The sequence below is a fragment of the Scyliorhinus torazame genome, chromosome 19, assembly GCF_047496885.1.
Source record: "Scyliorhinus torazame isolate Kashiwa2021f chromosome 19, sScyTor2.1, whole genome shotgun sequence".
In the NCBI taxonomy this organism is placed as follows: Eukaryota; Metazoa; Chordata; class Chondrichthyes; order Carcharhiniformes; family Scyliorhinidae; genus Scyliorhinus; species Scyliorhinus torazame.
The window spans coordinates 133291330-133312269 of record NC_092725.1 but is presented as its reverse complement, the minus strand read 5'-3'; positions in this window follow the sequence as shown (position 1 = coordinate 133312269).

Below are 20940 nucleotides of genomic sequence, written 5' to 3'. Positions count from 1 at the left end.
GGAGGCTGTCCACGAGCTCTCTGTGGAGGCTTGTGACACTGGAGTCACTTCTTGTTCGTGCAAGGACTGCGCTCTGGAGTCTTGCATTTCTGCAATTGTGGAGTCTGTCCACGAGCTTGCTGTGGAGGCTTGTGACTCTGGAGTCACTTCTGGTTCATGCGAGGACTGCGCTCTGGAGTCTTGCATGTCTTCTTTCATAGAGTCGGGAACGTTGAGTGGGACGTGGACCACGCTCTGTGTGGCAGCAGGGCGCTCTCCGTGTGCTTGCACCGCTCCCTGTCTGTTAATGTCAGGCTGCAGCATCATCCAGTACTGATAAGTTGGGACGTCATATCTGCTGGGTTGAAGATCCTCAAATCCGAAAAATGAATCCGCATCTGCGTCGGATTCAATGTGGGGGCCGCCAATGTGCAACACGAAAGGTTCGTCCGAGTCATAGTCGTATAGGACCACGGAGCTATCATTGGGCTCGCGAGGTCCGGAAACACTGTAAAGATCGTCATCGAAGTATTCGAGGTCGGAATCATCGGCTTGTGCGTAGGTAACTGCTTGTCGGAGGGTTCTTCGGAGGTCAAATTCATCTCCTGGGTCAATTTGCGGCACTGTGCTGTCATTCCAGGTGAGGGAAGGTTGTTTTACAGCTTTAACAGATTTTTGTTTTTTTGATTTGGGACGTTTCCCTTTTAAATTGGTGCAGTCTGGGGCCTCTGACACCCTGACGCTCGGTATGTAGCACATAGGAAGCGACTGCGCATGCTCAGATCGCTGTTCCTTTACCGATGGCCGTTTTCTTGACTGCGCATGCGCAGCATCTCGCGTATGCGCAAACGAAACTTCCGGTTCTGCGCACTGCTCGCGCAACTGTGCTAGCGTGATACCTTTAGCAAGGTGGCCGCCGACCTCGACCCAGCCCTCTCTCAGGCCCGGGATTTCGGCCTCTGGGAATTCGGGCTCCGGGATCCCAGCCACGAGGTGAGTACTGCAGCTTTTCTTACCTTTACTTGCCAATTGGATTGCGTTTTCTTCACAGTACTTGGAGAATTTGTCCAGGACTGCCTGGTAATCGTACCTTTGCTGCCTCCTGAAGAACCTGAACCTTGTGAATATTTCTCTTGCCCTTGCACCGGCGATGGTGAGGAGAAATTCAATTTTTTCGCTATCATCCAGGTCTTGGAGTTCAGCTGCCACCAGGAACAATTCGAACACTTGCCGGAATCGCCGCCAGTTTTCGCGGAGATCACCGTGGCACTGGAGCGGCTGCGGAACCGGGAGCGCTATCATTTTGCCTGGGCACTGCTGGTTGTCTCTGTACACTGAGGTATGCCGGCAGGTATCGATCCACTCCTGTACCATGTGGTGTTGGGTTCTCTGGTGCACAGATGAGCCAACACTGTTGTATGTGGTACAACTCTATTTTATTTTAACTCTTATATGCAGTTCGTTCTGGATACTCTGCACGTGCTGTCTCCCTGAGTGTGTCGTGTAGCAGGTCTGTCCTTGTCCTTGTCTCCAGCTAATACTGACCACCAGGTGTCGTGTTTGTGCTTTTATATCTTTCTGTGATTGGTTGTGGTGTTGTGTGTTCTGATTTGTCTGTTGGTGTGTCTATCATGATGTGTGTGTTTGAATATCATGACAGTGGCGACTAGGGGCTTTTCACAGTAACTTCATTTGAAGCCTGCTTGTGACAATAAGCGATTTTCATTTCATTTTAATACGTCCATTTGCTTCCAAATGGGAGTAGATCCTGTCTCGAAGAATTCTCTCCAGTAATTTCCCTACCACTGGCGTAAGGCTCACCGGCCTGTAGTTCCTTGAATTCTCCTTGCTACCCTTCTGAAACAGAGGAACAACATTGGCTATTCTCCAGTCCTCCGGGACATCACCTGAAGACAGTGAGGATCCAAAGATTTCTGTCAAGGCCTCAGCAATTTCCTCTCCAGCCTCCTTCAGTATTCTGGGGTAGATCCCATCAGGCCCTGGGGACTTATCTACCTTAATATTTTTCAAGACACCCAACATCTCATCTTTTTGGATCTCAATGTGACCCAGGCTATCTACACACCCTTCTCCAGACTCAACATCTACCAATTCCTTCTCTTTGGTGAATACTGATGCAAAGTATTCATTTAGTACCTCGCCCATTTCCTCTGGCTCCACACATAGATTCCCTTGCCTATCCTTCAGTGGGCCAACCCTTTCCCTGGCTACCCTCTTGCTTTTTATGTACGTGTAAAAAGCCTTTGGATTTTCCGAAACTCTATTTGCCAGTGACTTTTCATGACCCCTTCTAGCCCTCCTGACTCCTTGTTTAAGTTCCTTCCTACTTTCCTTATATTCCACACAGGCTTCGTCTGTTCCCAGCCTTTTAGCCCTGACAAATGCCTCCTTTTTCTTTTTGACGAAGCCTACAATATCTCTCGTTATCCAAGGTTCCCAAAAATTGGCGTATTTATCATCTTCATCACAGGAACATGCCGGTCCTGAATTCCTTTCAACTGACACTTGAAAGCCTCCCACATGTCAGATGTTGATTTACCCTCAAACATCCACCCCCAATCTAGGTTCTTCAGTTCCCGCCTAATATTGTTATAATTAGCCTTCCCCAATTTAGCACATTCACCCTAGGACCACTCTTATCCTTGTCCACCACCACTTTAAAACTTACTGAATTGTGGTCACTGTTCCCAAAATGCTCCCCTACTGAAACTTCTACCACCTGGCAGGGCTCATTCCCCAATACCAGGTCCAGTACAGCCCCTTCCCTAGTTGGACTGTCTACATATTGTTTCAAGAAGCCCTCCTGGATACTCCTTACAAACTCTGCCCCGTCTAAGCCCCTGGCACTAAATGAGTCCCAGTCAATATTGGGGAAGTTGAAGTCTCCCATCACCACAACCCTGTTGTTTTTACTCTTTTCCAAAATCTGTCTACCTATCTGTTCCTCAATCTCCTGCTGGCTGTTGGGAGACCTGTAGTAAACCCCCAACATTGTGACTGCACCCTTCTTATTCCTGATCTCTACCCATATAGCTTCACTGCCCTCTGAGGTGTCCTCCCGTAGCACAGCTGTGATATTCTCCCTAACCAGGAGCGCAACTCCGCCACCCCTTTTACATCCCCCTCGATCCCGCCTGAAACATCTAAATCCTGGAACGTTTAGCTGCCAATCCTGCCCTTCCCTCAACCAGGTCTCTGTAATGGCAACAACATCATAGTTCCAAGCTCTATGTTCATCTGCCTTACCCGTAATACTTCTTGCATTAAAACATATGCACTTCAGGCCACCAGACCCGCTATGTTCAGCAACTTCACCCTGTCTGCTCTGCCTCAGAGCCATACTGTCCCTATTCCCTAGTTCTCCCTCAATGCTCTCACCTTCTGACCTATTGCTCCCGTGCCCACCCCCCTGCCATACTAGTTTAAACCCTCCCGTGTGACACTAGCAAACCTCGCGGCCAGGATATTTATGCCTCTCCAGTTTAGATGCAACCCGTCCTTCTTATATAGGTCACACCTGCCCCGGAAGAGCGCCCAGTGGTCCAGATAACGGAAACCCTCCCTCCTACACCAGCTGTTTAGCCACGTGTTTAGCTGCTCTATCTTCCTATTTCTAGCCTCACTGGCACGTGGCACAGGGAGCAATCCCGTGATTACAACCCTAGAGGTCCTGTCTTTTAACTTTCTGCCTAGCTCCCTGAACTCCTGCTGCAGGACCTCATGCCCCTTCCTGCCTATGTCGTTAGTACCAATATGTACAACGACCTCTGCCTGTTTGCCCTCCCCCTTCAGGATGCCCTCTACCCGTTCGGAGACATCCTGGACCCTGACACCAGGGAGGCAACATACCATCCTGGAGTCTCTTTCACATCCACAGAAGCGCCTATCTGTGCCCCTGACTATAGAGTCCCCTATGACTATTGCTCTTCTGCGCTTTGACCCTCCCTTCTGAACATCAGAGCCAGCCGTGGTGCCACTGCTCTGGCTGCTGCTGTTTTCCCCTGATAGGCTATCCCCCCCGACAGTATCCAAAGGGGTATACCTGTTCGAGAGGGGGACAACCACAAGAGATTCCTGCACTGACTGCCTGCCCTTTCTGGTGGTTACCCATTTCTCTGCCTGCACCTTGGGTATGACCACATTTATATAACTGCGATCTATGACGCTTTCCGCCACCTGCATGCTCCTAAGTGCATCCAACTGCTGCTCCAACCGAACCATGCGGTCTGTGAGGAGCTCCAGTTGGGTGCACTTTCTGCAGATGAAGCCATCCGGGATGCTGAAAGCATCCCGGACCTGCTACATCTCACAGTCAGAGCACTGCACCCCTCTAACTGACATTGCGTCAATTAATTAGTAAATTAAAGTTAAAAGTTTTTTTAAAAAGTTACTGTTAACTATATGAAATGAAATGAAATGAAAATCGCTTATTGTCACGAGTAGGCTTCAAACAAAGTTACTGTGAAAAGCCCCTAGTCGCCACATTCCGGCGCCTGTTCGGGGGGGCTGGTACGGGAATTGAACCGTGTTGCTGGCCTGCCTTGGCCTGCTTTAAAAGCCAGCGATTTAGCCCAGTGTGCTAAACCTGTGTTTCCTAGCACTAGATTTCTACTATAAATGTGAAAGCTAAGTACAGTACTCTCCGATCTCTGGCTTAGATACCCCTCTAAATTATAATTAAGTAATTATGTTTAATTAGTTTACCAATGCTTAATTTTTTTAATTTAGTGTAGATTCCCAACCAACCAATCAGGTCCAGTCGGGTTGTAACAACTCAATGCTTGAAATCAGTTCTTGTCATAGAATCATAGAATATACAGTGCAGAAGAAGGCCATTCGGTTCATCGAGTCTGTACCGGCTCTTAGAAAGAGCAGCCTACCCAAGCCCACACCTCCACCCTATCCCCATAACCCAGTAACCCCACCCAACACTAAGGGCAATTTTGAACACTCAGGGCAATTTAGCATGGCCAATCCACCTAACCTGCATGTCTTTGGACTGTGGGAGGAAACCGGAGCACCCGGAGGAAACCCACGCACACATGGGGAGAACGTGCAGACTCCGCACAGACAGTGACCCAAGCCAGGAATCGAACCTGGGACCCTGGAGCTGTGAAGCAATTGTGCTAACCACAATGCTACCGTGCTGCCCTCATGTTGCCTCTGGTCCTATTGCCGGTTTCTTTAAATCGTTGTATCCTCTAGTTATTGACCAAACCGTGATTAGAACCAGTTTCCTTTTTCATGCTCCTTTCATGAAGGTGTTGATTCCTTGCGAAGAGATAGTTCATTCAATCATAGAAACACGTAGCATTGAAGGAGGCCGTTAGTTTCATCGTACCTGTGTGTTGGCACCTTGCATGATCTATCCAATTAACCCCACTCCCCTACTCTTTCTCCAGAGATGTTTTTTTGCTTTTTCAAGTAGCTCTCCAATTTCTCCCCTTGAAATCTGTTCCAACCACCTGTTCGGGCAGCGCATTTCAGATCATAAAAACTCGTTTCTGAAGAAAGTTTCATTCCCTCGCTGGTTCTTCTGCCACTGGGCAGAGTGAAACATCCAATACTTCCCCAAGGCAACCTTGCTGTCGACTGTTGGCAGATTCGTAAGGGCTGTTTATCAGCCTCCGAACCCCAGACATAGAACCATAGAATTCCTACAGTGCAGGAGGCGGCTCTTTGGCCCATTGAGTCTGCATGAACCCTCCGAAAGACCACCCAATCCGGGACCATTCCACTTCCCTATCCCCGTAATCGCATAATCCCACCTAACCTGGACATCTTTAGGACACTAAGGGGCAATTTACCATGGCCAATCCACCTAACCTGCACATCTTTGGACACCCGGAAGAAACCTACGCAGACACAGGGAGAAAGTGCAGACTCCACAGCCACCCAAGCCCGGAATTGAACCTGGGTCCCTGTCGCTGTGAGGCAGCAGTGCTAATTCAGTGCTTATTCTGGCCGTGCTGGAATACGGGGTGGCACGGTAGCACAGTGGTTAGCACCGTTGCTTCACAGCGCCAGGGACCCGGGTTCGATTCCCAGCTTGAGTCACTGTCTGTGCGGAGACTGCCACATTATCCCCGTGTCAGCGTGGGTTTCCTCCGGGCGCTCCGGTTTCCTCCCACAAGTCCAGAAAGACGTGCTTGTTAGGTGAATTAGACATTCTGAATTCTCCCTCCGTGTCCCCGAACAGGCGCCGGAATGTGGCGACTAGGAGCTTTTCACAGTAACTTTATTGCAACATTAATGTTAAATGAGTGCAGCACAGGGATGAATCTGAGATCTTTCTTTTCAGTATGCTTCCGCTATCAACTGCATGTATTCAAAGAGCCATCTGGGTCCTATTATATCTGTTTTTCATAAATACTGGTCTTCCTTGTAATTAACCACTGAAGGGAGGCCATTATCTGAACTTATTCAAGGGAGTTGCGAAGAGATGTTACGGTTCCTTTTCTCTCTCTCTTTTACCAATGGAACATCGAACCCATTTTTAAAAATACCTCTCAATTATTTTTATGCTTCGCTTGTTTTTCATTTCCCCCCCCCCTTTTTTTAAAGAAAACCTGCACAAAGCAAAAGAGGTAGAGGAGAAGAGGCCCATCACAGCCATAAACAGTCAAACTAGAAAGATAATCTCTCGACTCCAGGAGCTAACAGAAGCTGCCGTGTGAGAGAGAACACGCTTGAGGCTGACTGAGATTGCTGACGGAGAGGGAGAAAGAGCTGGCATCACTGGAAATCGCTGGACAATGGAGGCGAGACTCGGCAGAGGAATTGATAATTTGAGGAGTAGAGATCTGTTCACATTACAAACCCTGATGGCTGAACACACTAGACAAGTCAAAAGGGATCTTGAAAGTAGCAATCCCGAGGCAGTAACACTTTTTGGTAGCCTTTGGGAATGTGCAATATTTGGAACACAAATATTTGCTTGGTTCAAACTGCCTTGTTTGCATGTATGCATGGCATACCCCACTTAAGGTTACTAACAAAAAGCAGATTGGATACATTAATTACATGTGCAGGATGAAATTCTCTGCATTCTGCTGCCACCCATTCTGCTGCCACCCATTGAAAAAAATATCAGCAGAGGATTGGATTGTTATTCATTTCTAAAGGCTCCGGTTTGTATGTTTTTTCCAATCCAAGCCGATTATGTTCACAAATTATGATGCCTCTATTTTTCTTGGCTGTCCAATCCAGAAAAACTTTCAACCGCATGACAAGGCAACCACATCATGCACTGGTACAAGAAAATCCAAATGTAAAGTCTTGCCTACAAAGCAGTAGTGAAAGGCTTCCCTGATATGAGATCCTTCCTGATGTCATGCATTCTGAAGTTAAGCTCTTTTTAGGCATCAACATAAACTATTCACATATGCTGCTAACTATTCTGTCCTGGGAAGAGAAGTGGAGGCACAGTTAGAGGTCACTGTAGCTAAGATGAACAGCATCGCGTATCAATACAAATGTGGAACAGCAATCATGCAATTAGTACCTCAAGATGGCCAGACATTACAGAGAAACTAAATTTGCCCTTTAAGGATATAGGCAAACTAAAGCCTTTAAGAATTAATGCAAACTAGATTATTTCTTTTTTATCCTTGAGAAGGAGGTGGTGAGCTGCCTTCTTGAACCGCTGCAGTCTACGTGGTGTAGGTACACCCACTGTGCTGCTAGGGAGGGAGTTCCAGGATTTTTACCAAGCGGCAGTGAAGGAACAGCCGATATATTTCCAAGGCAGGCTGGTGAGTGACTTGTAGGGGAACCTCCAGGTGGTGGGGTTCCCAGGTATCTGCTGCCCTTGTCCTTCTAGATGGTAGTGGCCGTGGGTTTGGAAGGTGTTGTCTGAGGAACCTTGGTGAGATTGTGCAGTGCATCTTGTAGATGGTACACGTGGCTTCCGAGTTGGAGGGAGTGAATGTTTGTGGGAGCAGTGACAATCAAGAGGGCTGTTTTGTCCTGGATGGTTATACTAATAATAATAATCTTTATTGTCACAAGTAGGCTTACATTAACACTGCAATGAAGTTACTGTGAAAATCCCCTAGTCACTACATTCTGGCGCCTGTTTGGATACACAGGGGGAGAATTCAGAAAGTCCAAATTACCTAACAGCACGTCTTTTGGGTCTTGTGGGAGGAAACCGGAGCACCCAGAGGAAACCCACGCAGACACGGGGAGAACGTACAGACTCCACACAGACAATGACCCAAGCCGGGAATCGAACCTGGGTCGCTGGAGCTGTGAGGCAACAGTGCTAGCCACTGTGCTACCGTGCTACCGTGGTGTTGAGCTTCTTGAGTGTTCTTGGAGCTGCACACATCCAGGCAAGTGGGGAGTATTCCATTACACTCCTGACTTGTGCCTTGTAGGTAGTGGACATTTTTTGAGGATTATAGTAAATTATTCCTTAGTGATAATGTCCTCGTTTTGTTTATAACTGACGGGGATTGATGATATATGTTTCACGATGAGATAAATCCAAAAATTACTGTTACCCGTAAAACCAGAAGTAAAATATCCTGTGAATAACCTTGTAAAGTTATAAGTTCATTAGCATCCATTCCTGTGTAATTACATACTCTTTATATATGTTCTTTAGAATGAACTCATTGGCAAAAATGACAGTTTAATAAGCAAGGCGTGATAAACTTTTCTTTGTCATTTACTCCATTTAATGTTTCGTATAAATGGTCAATTTGATTTTTAAAGTCACAAAATATGAAAAATGTAAGTTCTACACTCTGTGGTGAAATGATCATTTTATTTGTAATTTTCCAAATATTTCAAGTCTTAAAAATTAAACCTAGATGAAAATTAGGTAGGCAGAAATGTGAATTTCTAATGAAAATTGAGGCCAGGGTATTGGAGTCATAGAATCATTGAGATCGACAGCACAGAAAAGACCCATCGCGTCTGCGCCAGTCAAAAACAATCACCTAAGTATTCTAATCTCATTTTCCAGCACTTGGCCCAAAGCCTTGAATGCCTTGACATCGCAAGTACACATCCAGATGCTTCTTAAATGTCATGTGGGTCTCTGCCTCCACCACCCATCCAGACTTCCACCACCCACTTACAAAAGTAGGAAAATTATTTGGATAGCTGTTCATTTTTTTATTGGTGTAGTTTTTTTTTAAATGCATTTCAGTCCCATTTTATTTAAGCTATTCTGCCATTTTAACTGCAGGGTCAAAGATAAGGAAACAGTGTGTTGCATGCACAGTGGGTAGGAGTCAAATTGAATTAAATCTCACATGCCTTATAAAGATCACATGACAGCATTAATGAAATGATTAGTAATAAGTCAAAAATCAGAATGTCAAATAACATTGCAAACTGTTCTTATTTTCAACCACCAAATTGCACTGAGACCAACGTTTATATTACAGTAAAAGTTCTGCCACATAAGGTAATGTTGCTTCCAATCCACGACATGAAACATTTTTCTGATTAACGAATGAAGCAGCCAACAAACCGAAATGACGTCTACAATGTAACATTGGTCCACACTTTGCTGGAATGCGGCATCAAATGGTGTGCCTTGGGTGATATGAGGGGACATGGAGGGGGCATGAGAATATTGAGGCCATGGAGGGTGCAGGGGATTGGGGGAGTGACTTCTTAAAAATTCATTGTTTACGGGACGTGGGCTTCGCTGGCTAGGCCAGCATTTGTTGTCTATCCCTAATTTCCCTTGAGAAGGCGAGTTGCCTTCTTGAACCACTGCAGCTCATGTGGTGTAAATACACCCACTGTGCTGTTAGGTAGGGAGTTCCAGGATTTTGGCCCAGAGACAGTGAAGTAAGGGCGATATATTTCCAAGTCAAGATCGTGAGTGACTTGGAGGGGAACTTCCAGTTGGTGATGTTCCCATGTATCTGCTGCCCTTGTCCTTCTAGATGGTAGTGGTCGTGGGTTTGGAAGGTGCTGCCTAAGGAGCCTTGGTGAGTTATTGAGTGCATCTTGTAGATGGTACACACGGTTACTACCGTGCGTCGGTGTTGGCGGGAGTCAATGGTTGTGGTTGGTTTGTCCTGGATGATGTGAAGCATCTTGAGTGTTGTTGGAGCTGCTCTCATCCAGGCGAGTGGGGAGTATTCCATCACATTCCTGACTCTTGCCTTGAAGGTGATTCTCAGGCTTTGGGGAGTCAGGAGGTGAGTTGTTCGCCGCAGGATTCCTAGCCTCTGACCTCTTCTTGTCGCCACAGTATTCATATGGCTATTCCAGTCCAGTTTGTGGTCAATGGTATCCCCAGGTTATTGACAGTGGGACATTTAGTGATGGTGATGCCATTGAATGTCAAGGTGCAACGGTTTGATTCTCCCTTATTGGAGATGGCCATTGCCTGGCACTTGTATGGTTACTTGCCACTTGTCAGCCCAAACCTGGATATTGTCCAGGTCTTGCTGTATTTGAAAATGGGCTGCTTCATTGTCTGAGGAGTTGTGAATGGTGCTGGACATTGTGCAATCATCAACGAACATCACCGCCCCCCCCCCCACCCCATCTGACCTTATGTTAGAAGGAAGGTCATTGATTAAGCAGCTAAAGAAAGTTGGGCCCAGGACACTACCCTGAGAAACTCCTGCAGTGATGTCCTGGTGGTCTGGCAGTGCTGGAGTTCTGGTCATGGTCATCCGTATCCTCTGTTCTGGTCCGTCTGTGGATGGCGTGGATGGTGCTCTTCTTGGCTGGTGATGAATTCACCGTTGTTGTTGGCTGTCAATGCTGTAGTCGAGAGAGCGATTGGTGGCCTGCGCCACCAATTTATCCTTCTAGCTTTCGCGCCCCTTTGGGCGGTCCCAGGTGAAGGTCCAATGGACCCGATAGGGCCTCGATCAACCTGATCGATCCCGACCAATTGGGGGCAGGCACCTTGATGGCTGGGCGGGTCCTGGTCGGCCATGGCCATTAGCGGCGAGGCACGTAGGCTTACTAAGGAAAGCAGGCACCACTGAGTCTGCCGCTTATGGTCAGTTTCTACCTGGAGCCCATTGTCCCGGGAAGACCTTTTAACGGCCTTTCTCCTGTGTTAGTTTCTGCATAAGTCGGAGCTACACCTTTGTATATTTGCAGGTTGCAGCCTGTCTGTGTTCAGGCTTGGCCAAATTTCCCATCGACCTTTGCGGGCAGCCATTTTAGATGGCCACAGACCCAACACTGCTCCATATTTCTACCAGGAGCTTCTAAAGCATCCCAGAAATGTGAAGTTAAATGTTCCTTGAACAATGCCATTGGATGGTAGTAGAGCCCGGGGGTGGGAAGGGGCAAGGTGGTAAGGGGGTACGTATGGGGGGGTGGAGACAAGACACCCCCCTGAATGTTAGTGAAGGAGTGTTCATGAATGGATGAGTGAATATGTGACTGGGGAGGGAATGGGGAGTGGGGGGGGGGTCGATATAGTGGTTAAGTGGGCAACTGGATGAGGTGGGTAAGTGGGGAGTGGGCCGGGGTTGAGGTGCGTAAGTGGATGGGGAGGTAGGTGGGTGAGATGGTTCAGTAAGTGGGTAGGGATGGGTGATAGGTGCGTGATGTGGGTACATGGGTAGTCAGGGAGGTAGTTGGCGTTCAGCGTGAGTGATGGGGGGATCGACCTTTATTGAAAAACAGCACCAAAAGTCATGTTGGAGTTCTCGTTTTGAAGCGTGGTGGGGTGAAGGGCTTTTTTGAGGAGAGGGGTGATGCCACCAGATTTAAAGGAGAGAGGGACAACATTTGAGAAGTGGGAACTGTTAATAACATTGGCTAATATGTGACTCAAAAGGGGAAGTTGGGTGCTCAGCAGTTGATTGTGAATAGGTCAAGGGAGCAGGCGGTGGATCTCATGAATAAGATGAGCTCAGAGAGGGCAAGAGGGTAAACAGGAGAGAAATTAAAGAAAAACGCGAGTTCAGGGTGAAGGCATGGGAAAAAGTTTCGAGAAACGTTAGTCCAGTGGATGAGCAGAAGGGAGCGGTTCGGATTTTCTCGATCTCAGTGACAAAGAGGTCCATGAGGTCCTGGCACTTGTTGGAGGCGAGGGTGGAGGGGATTGAGAGAGATGTTTAAGAAGACATTCTGCAGTAGAGGGATGAAACTGGAAGGACCTGGACCAGTGAGCAGTTTACAAGGCGAGCTTGGACCCCTGCTGGTACCCTGTGATCTAGCCGTGGATAAGACCATAAGATACAGGAGCTAAAGTAGGCCATTTGGCCCGTTAAGTCTGCTTCACCATTCAATGAGATCATGACTGATCTGAAATGATAATCCTCAATCCCAATTTCCCACTTTATCCCCCTAACACTTGATTCCCTTATTGATTAACAATCTGTCTGTCTCCGTGTTATGTATCAGAGAATACATCCCTGTTGGTAAAGCATCACGTGATCTATAGTGATGTCAGCAGAGAGTGTTTACACGGGCAGCTGTGCTCCATCTTGGATTGTATGAGTAACAACCCTGATAAAACTTCTCATCATGTTTGTAACAATCCTCGAGTGTGGGCACCTCCATAGCTGTTCTCTTTGCAACAAACTCAGAGATATAACAAAAGCGACAACTGGCGGCAAGGATTGAGTAAGAAAACAAAATCGCCAAAGAAAAATCGTTGACAAAATCAGTGGGGACAGCTTCGAGAGCGAAGAAAGATTCTCGGGACAAGACTCACATCCGCTAGGCGAAGCAAGCCGCCAATGTTGAAGGTTTTAAACAAAGACAAACAATGGAACACGACCGTCAGTGAGAAGAACTACTTGCTTGCCATTGAAGTGGGTAGAGTATAAGCCCCAGGGACCATGCATGTAATGAAGCTGAACGGGCTGCGAAAACGGGGATTCAGAAATCTTCCGACTCTGTACTGGCCGCTACTCGGGAAAAGGTCAAACCACAGTAAAATTACAGGAAAATGTCTAAGTTGCATTGTGGATAAGGGGATTTCTTGTGCCATACAACAAAAAGAATTGGAAGGGAGTTAGTTTAAGTATAAACCTTAGGAGACGGTACCTGGAATGGCAAGAAAAACAAGCACCATGGATGCATTGGAGGATATCTGTGAGACTTGAAGCTCATGTGAGGAAAGATTCCAAACGTATGTCACAGTGAATCAAACACCAGAGAACCTAAAGGTTCCACCTTTTCTCAGTTTGGTATAGCATAAAACTTTTATGCTGCTACAAAACCTAGTTCATCCAACAAAACCAGCAGGTAAGTTCTGTATCAAAGTAATGAAGATTTTAGAAGGACATTGCTCACCTAAACCGCTATTAATTGCAGAAAGGTTTCGCTCCCACCGTAGTCAGGAAGAAAGTGAAAGCATTTTATAATTCGTAGCGACTTTAAGAAGGTTAACAAAATACTGCGAGTTTAATGATATTCTACATGATAGGCTGATCTGTGGACTCCGCAGTGAAGCTATTCAGAGGAAGCTACTTACTGTAAGCGATTTGACTCTGAAAACCACTGTGGAAGTTCCCATGTCTATGGAGCTAGCAATAAAAACATCTTCACAGATAGGGGCTGGAGTGAAGATCCACAAACTGGGCACCACCAGAAACAAGAACCACCATATTATCGATGCACACAGGTTGGATACTTGCTGGAGTAGAGAAAATAAGTGCAAGAACTGTAGCAAAAAGGATATTGCCAAGGCATGCTGGGCTCAGAAAAGTTCATCAACACCAAAGGTGTGCAAGAGGAAAAATACATCTAAGCAGGCTGGTCGTGTCTATATAGATGAAGTTCAAGACCACTCAGGAGATGATGTAACCTACCAACTTCAAGAGCTGAAACCAGGCATCTTGTCGGTGCGGGGCGATCAACAACATTTCTGGGCATTTCCAAACTTTGATGTTCATGAAATCAAAATGTAAGTGGATATTTTCTAAAGAATAAAGGGATTTGGGATATGGTGTACGGGCCAGAGAGTGGAGCTGAGTCCACAAAGATCAGCCATGATCTCATTAAATGGCGGAACAGGCTCGAGGGGCCAGATGGCCTACTCCTGTTCCTAGTTCTTATGTTCTTATGGACGCAGCAGTATCATTGATACCTGAGACAATTTATATTTTAACGTTGAACAACTGCATTTAAAACCATCAAATGTCATCCTAAGGACTTTTACAGAAGAGTTCCTACCACTAAAAGAATACATTATGGTAAAAGTAGAAATAAATGGAAAAATAACGGAGTTGCCTCTTCACATTGTCCGAGGATGTTTTACTGCTTTATTGGTAGAGCATGGCTGGCAAAGGTTAACTTCAACTGGGGAGCAGTACATCAACTAGGGGATTCAAAGAGCAACTTATAACAGCTTCACTAGACTCAATGACTTGAGATGAAGTGCACCTAAAGATCAAGCCAAACAGTAAAGCAAAATGTCTCAAAGCTAGAACCGTACCAGATGTCATCAGGCCAAAAGTCGAAGAAGAATTAGAAAGCCAAATCCAACAGATTCATTGAACCAGTTGCTATGAGTGACTGGGCAACACCAGTAGTTCCTGTATTGAAACACAATGGCTCAGTGAAAAAATGTGGAGGGCTTAAAATCACTATTAACCTGGTATTGTGCGCAGATCGCTATCCACTGCTGTTGGTTGAAGACTTGTTTGCTGGACTTCCTGGAGGATAAAAAATTAGTAAAATCGATCTATCACAGACGAATTTACAAATTTACAAATGAATGTGGCTGCAAAATCACAGCCGCTACCATAGTGACACACAAAGGTCTGTTTTGTTACATAAAATTTCCCTTTGGAATAACATCTGCTCCTGCTCTTTTTCAGAGGTCCATGGATCAAATTCTGCGTGGGCTAAATGGGGCGCAGTGTTACCTCGATGACATTCTCATCACAATTCAAGTGAACAAGAAAACCTTAAGAACTTGGGCAAAACCCTTCATTTGGGAAACTGAGTGATGACACCGGGACTGAATTACATGCTGTTCGCATTCTCATTGGGGCGCTATTTGTGGAGCAATTCAGGACATGCGAAATGGCAAGTGCTCTGCTGGTGCAAATTCGGAATAATTCCTGACTCTACGAGTGTTCTCACCACTGGGGCTGGAGTTAGCATCAAAGAGCCTGGCAGCTGGAGCTGTTTTTAAGCACTCCACTTACCACACTCACTGCAGTCACCAGGATGACTCATAGAAGACCTGACCCCCCCGAGGTCGGGAGTCCAAAGGTGGACCCACAGCATCATGCCAGTGAGGAGCGGAGGGACACCCTCATCCCCAGCGTGGCCACAGACTCAAGCCTGTTGAGGAGTGCCAACACCTGGTGGGCTCCTGATTGAGCTTGGCCCTTGATGATACAGCTGGGGTATGAGGGTGTCCAGAGGGGTGGCCGAGGTGGGCTCCCACATGACCAGAGGCGTTCTGAGCATTTAAAGGGCACCACCAGCACTCAGTAGTGTGAGCAGCCAGGAGCCTGTGAGCAGCAACAAAGGGGGGCATTTATAAGACAGACTGCAGCAATAGCGCTCTGAGCCAGGCCACCCCGATCCCAAGGGGGACACCACAGGTCCACCAAACAGGCATGGCACTGGTCAGAAGAATGCGAAAGTGCATACAACGAGGTTACAGAAGTCAAAGTTGTGGGTTTATTATAATCCCAAGATGAAGTTACAACTTCCTTGCGATGCATCACCCTATGGATTGATACAGTTGTCTTGCACATAATGCCTTCAGGTTAGGAATAACCAATAGCATTTGCCTGATGGTGTCTTCCAAGCGCAGAAATGAATTACGCTCAGCTAGAAAAAGAGACTTTGAGCATCATTTTCGAGGTTATAACATTCCACCATTACCTTTGTGGACGTCATTTTACTTTGTTGACGGATCATCGACCCTTGACGACAATCTTTGGGCCGTATGAATATATTCCTTCTTTAGCAGCTAGTTAGTTACAAAGATGGTCTTTGATATTGTCATAGCAACATGTAAAAACTGATGCTTTGTCAAAATTGCCGATACGAGTCAAAAATGAACCTGAAGAACATTTTGTCAACACCTTGTATTTGTCGCTCGTGGATAATGTACCTGTGACTTCATCTCAAGTTCAGAGATACACAAGAACTGATGCCGTGATGGGGAAGATGATGGGCTTGGTCCAGAAAGGAACAATATCAGATGTCCATCGGAAAACATCCAGACCTCAAGCCCTGCAGCACACAGAGACTTGGGTTGACAGTACAGAATGGAGTTTTGTGATGGGGAATCCCGTGATTATTTCTCCGTGCTGCATGAGGGACATCCTGGTGTGGTGGGGATGAAGGAATTGGCACGCAGCTATTTTTGGTGGCCAGGATTAGATGCTCAAATTGAAGAGGAAGTGGGACAATGTCAGTCCTGTGAAAAAACTAAGAAACACTCCACCACTGCAAACCTTACATTGGTGGGAATGGCTGACACAGCCATGGCAGAGAATACACATGGACTGTGCTGGACCAGTGGACGGACACATGTTCCTAGTGATTGTGGATACACACTGTAAGTGGCCATAGAATCATAGAATTTACAGTGCAGAAGGAGGCCATTCGGCCCATCGAGTCTGCACCGGCCCTTGGACAGAGAACCATACGTAAGCCCCATGCCTCCACCATATCCCCGTAGGGCAATTTATCATGGCCAATCCATCTAACGTGCACATCTTTGGACTGTGGGAGGAAACCGGAGCACCCGGAGGAAACCCATGCAGACACAGGGAGAATGTGCAGACACCGCACAGACAGTGACACAAGCCAGGAATCGAACCTGGGACCATGGAGCTGGACATCAACTGTGCTAACCACTGTGCTACCGTGCTGCCAGAAATCATGATCAGGAAATCCACAACAACAGAACAAACTATTGAGAAGCTGAGGAAATATTTGCAGGATTTGGTTCACCGGAGCAGATTGAAAGTGGCGATGGAAGTCCGTTCACTTGCAGGGAGTCCGCGGACTAACTGAAGGGAAGTGATTTACACCACATGAAGTCAGCTCCGCACTATCCTGCAACAAAAGGATTGGCAAAATTCCATCAAGGCGTTGTTGGATCAGGTACACTGGGAAGAAGAGTAAACAAATTCTTAATGTCTTCCAGGAACACCGCACAGACAATGGCGCGGAGTTCACCAGCAACGCTGCTGTTCAAAAGGAAACAGAGAACACAGTTTGGTATTTTGGTACCACCTGATACTTCAAAGATTGTCAAACGGCAACACAAGCACAGATTGTTTGGAGGGAACAGAACTCTAAAAGGCTCAAGAAGAGTGAGTGCTAGCCAGAAGCTACACCACCAATGAGAAATGGGTATTTGCTGTGTGGCCCTAGCAAAGACAGGTCCAATTTCATACACCATACAGATGGATAGTGAAAGAGCTTGACGATATCATACTGACTGGCTACTCACTTCACAAAGTGAAATCGCCGAAACTTCTCAAGAGCTATTTGCTGTGGAAAATTTAGAGAACGATACTTCGGAGCAGAGCCTGAACACAGAGGCAAGTTCAGATCCTGTTTCAGAGGATTTCCCAATATCTATAGAGACGGACACTGGAGTAACTTCCCAGGAAGTACCATCGACTGAAGGAACAGAGGACAGTTCCAAGTAGCCAGGCTCCAGAAAGTCGAATACAACCTAAAAGGAAAGACGTCCGTCCACTTGATTAAGTTGTTCATATGTACAGAGATAATGCACAAGTGGATCTGTTGTAGAAATGTCGTGGTGTTGTCTTTGTGCTAAAGACGTAAAGAGGAGTGCTGTTTTGTATCAGAGAACACATCCCAGCTGGTGAAGCGTCACATGATCTGTAATGACGTCAGCACAGAGTGTTTGCTCGGGTTTCAGTTCTCCATCTTCGATTGTGGAGGCAACATCCCGAGTAAAACCTCTCATCGTGTTTGTAAGAATCCAGAGTGTGGCACCTCCATACCTTGGCTCTTTGTGGCAAACTCCAAGATATAACTCTGAGCCTTCAGCATACTTAACGACCCGGCCTCTACAGCCGTCTGCGGTGAAGAATTCCACAGACTCACTACCCTCTGAGAGAAGAAGTTCTTCCTCGCCTCGGTCTTAAATGGGTGACCCCTTACTCTGAGATCATGCCATCTGGGCCTAGGTACTCCCACAAAGGGAAACAAGCTTTCAGGATCTACCCGGTCAAGCCCCGAGAATCCTGTTATTTCTCAATCAAGTCGCCTCTCGTTCTTCTAAACTCAAATGGGTAATAATAATCTCTATTGTCACAAGTAGGCTTACATTAACACTGCAATGAAGTTACTGGGAAAAGCCCCTAGTCGCCACACTCCGCCGCCTGTTCGGGCGCAAAGAGGGAGAATTCAGAACGTCCAAATTACCTAACAGCACGTCTTTCGGGACTTGTGGGAGGAAACCAGAGCACCCGGAGGAAACCCACGCAGACACGGGGAGAACGTGCAGGCTCCGCACAGACAGTCACCCAAGGCGGGAATCGAACCTGAGACCCTGAAGCTGTGATGCAGCAGTGCTAACCACTGTGCTACCGTGCCACCCTCATATGAAAACCCCTCCATACCGGGGATCAACTAAGTAAACCTAATTGACCAACTATCCATCAAATTCTTCCAAGTCTGCATTCCTTGAATTCAGGGAGTGGCGATGAGTGCCATTACAGGGGAACAGCCAAGGCGAGAGAGCTTAGTAGATTTTGGGGGAACCAAAGGTAAAGGTGATGGTGCAGGTGAGTACATCAGCAGCTGTTGTGGAGAGCAGAGGCCTTTCGGCTAAATGATTGGGATTTTGAAAGTGCATTTGTAAATGAATTGGGGAATAATTATTTTCCTGGGATGGATACAGAAGGAGGTCGGGCTGGGGGTAGAAGGGGGATGTGGGTAGAGAGTGACACAAGGAAATGATCAGAGATGGGCCTTATCCGTGATTGATACACTGGGACGCACTGGACCATGACAAACGCAAGTGGGGGGTCATAAATATAAGTTGAGAGGTTGGGAGTGATATGCGGAGACAAAGAGGGCAGCAGTTTGAGGAGAGAAATCATGCTAAACTGAGTGATGTGTTATCTGTGTTGGATTAACACGGACTGCAATTCGATGCAGTATCACTTGTAAACAGGCTTCCAACACTGTAGATGGTTCAATACTGTTTGATTGAAGTTGCCGAGTAATGTACATAGTTCGCTGTGAGTCGACACTTTATCAATCTAAGCTTGCTAACCTCGGTCTGGCTTGCCCAGACTTGCCCTGTACCATGTGTAATAGGTGCTGACTGTACATTGCACCCTGACTGCTGCTACAGCTATCAACAGTACGAAGAGGCCGAGCCTTCTTGCCTCGTGTGTTTTATACTGGTAGTGTACCCTGTAGTGTCCTGCCTGGTGATTGGTTGTTCTGTATTCTGTGTTATGATTGGTTCCTGTGTGTGTCCATCACTGCCTGTCTGCATCTCATTATGAACATGAGTGCATATTATGACACTGAGATGGAAGTTGAAATCACTGAGGTCAAGAAGGTGGATGCTGAAGGAGGAAGGCAGTGAAGACATGGTGGTGAAAAAGTGTTTATTGTACTTGGGAGGGCGGAGGTGAGAAAGGGTTTTGAAAGAGAGGTGAGAGGGGTGGATCAAGATGAGCTGCTCAAAGGAGAAGAAAGTGGCAGAGGAGTAGAGGATTAAGCCAAGGTGAGAAACACCACATCATCACTGTGACAGTCTTGACAGGCATGTGACGAAAGGTATATATGTAAGACAAACTTCTTAATTCTGTGGGTGTTTATAATGGGGAACTTGCTGCTACATGAAATATTCCAAATGACTGAGGGTGAAATGATAGAAAAATATGTTGAGAAAGTCAGATGATGTGGGACTGGAGGCGAATTGTGTGGAGCGCAAACACTAGCGAAGGTCAATTGGTCCAAAATACCTGTTCCCCTGTTCCTTTGATGTAAACTCTAGTTCTGTGTAGGTTCCTCGCCAAGCCTCAAGACTGTAAGGCATGGGGAATCGTACAATCAACAAACAAAAGAACAAAGAACAAAGAAATGTACAGCACAGGAACCTTTATTTACCTTAGGATAATGCCAAACTCTTACCTTTACAGGAGCAGCCCTTTGGATTTCGGCGGCAGCGGTGCGCAGGGGCCCTCTGGGAGGTGAGTAGTGAATTTAAAACCACTTACCTTTACAGGAGCTTAAATTTGGCACCTTTGTGCCAGGAATCAAATCAGCGTTTAATTTTTTTGTTAAGTTTTAACGTTTGAGAACGTGCTTCATAGTTTGCCTCATCTGCATTTCAGTAGCAAGGTTAAACCCTGAGCCGATACCCTTTCAGTTCATGCATTTTCCAGTGTATTAACGGCGGGATTTTAATACGATCAGATGCTTTTCTTTTAACTTAATTTACAAATTTCACACAATTCTGAGAGCAGTAAGGATTTTCAGATAACCATGTTACATGTGACTAAATGCTTTTCAGCTGTGCTTTCATGTGATTTCTGGATGTAATGCCACCATTAGAAACTGCTGGAAATCTGAAGCGGGGTATAAATGTGATGGGTTTTATACTGTTGAAGAGAGTGGGTGGAGCAAAATAGAAGAATCATACAATCTACAGTGCAGAAGGAGGCCATTCGGCCCATCGTGTCTGCGTCGGCCCTTGGAAAGAGCACCCCACTTAAGCCCACACCTCCACCCTATATGTAAGACCAACTTCTTAATTCTGTGGGTGTTTATAATGGGGAATTTGCTGCTGCATGAAATATTCCAAATGACCCAGTAACCCCACCTAACCTGTTTTGGACACTAAGGGCAATTTAGGATGGCCAATCGACCTAACCTGCACGTCTTTGGGCTGTGGGAGGAAACCGGAGCACCCGGAGGAAACCCACGCAGACACGGGGAGGACGTGCAGACTCCGCACAGACAGTGACCCAAGCCGGGAATCGAACCTGGGACCCTGGAGCTGTAAAGCAATAG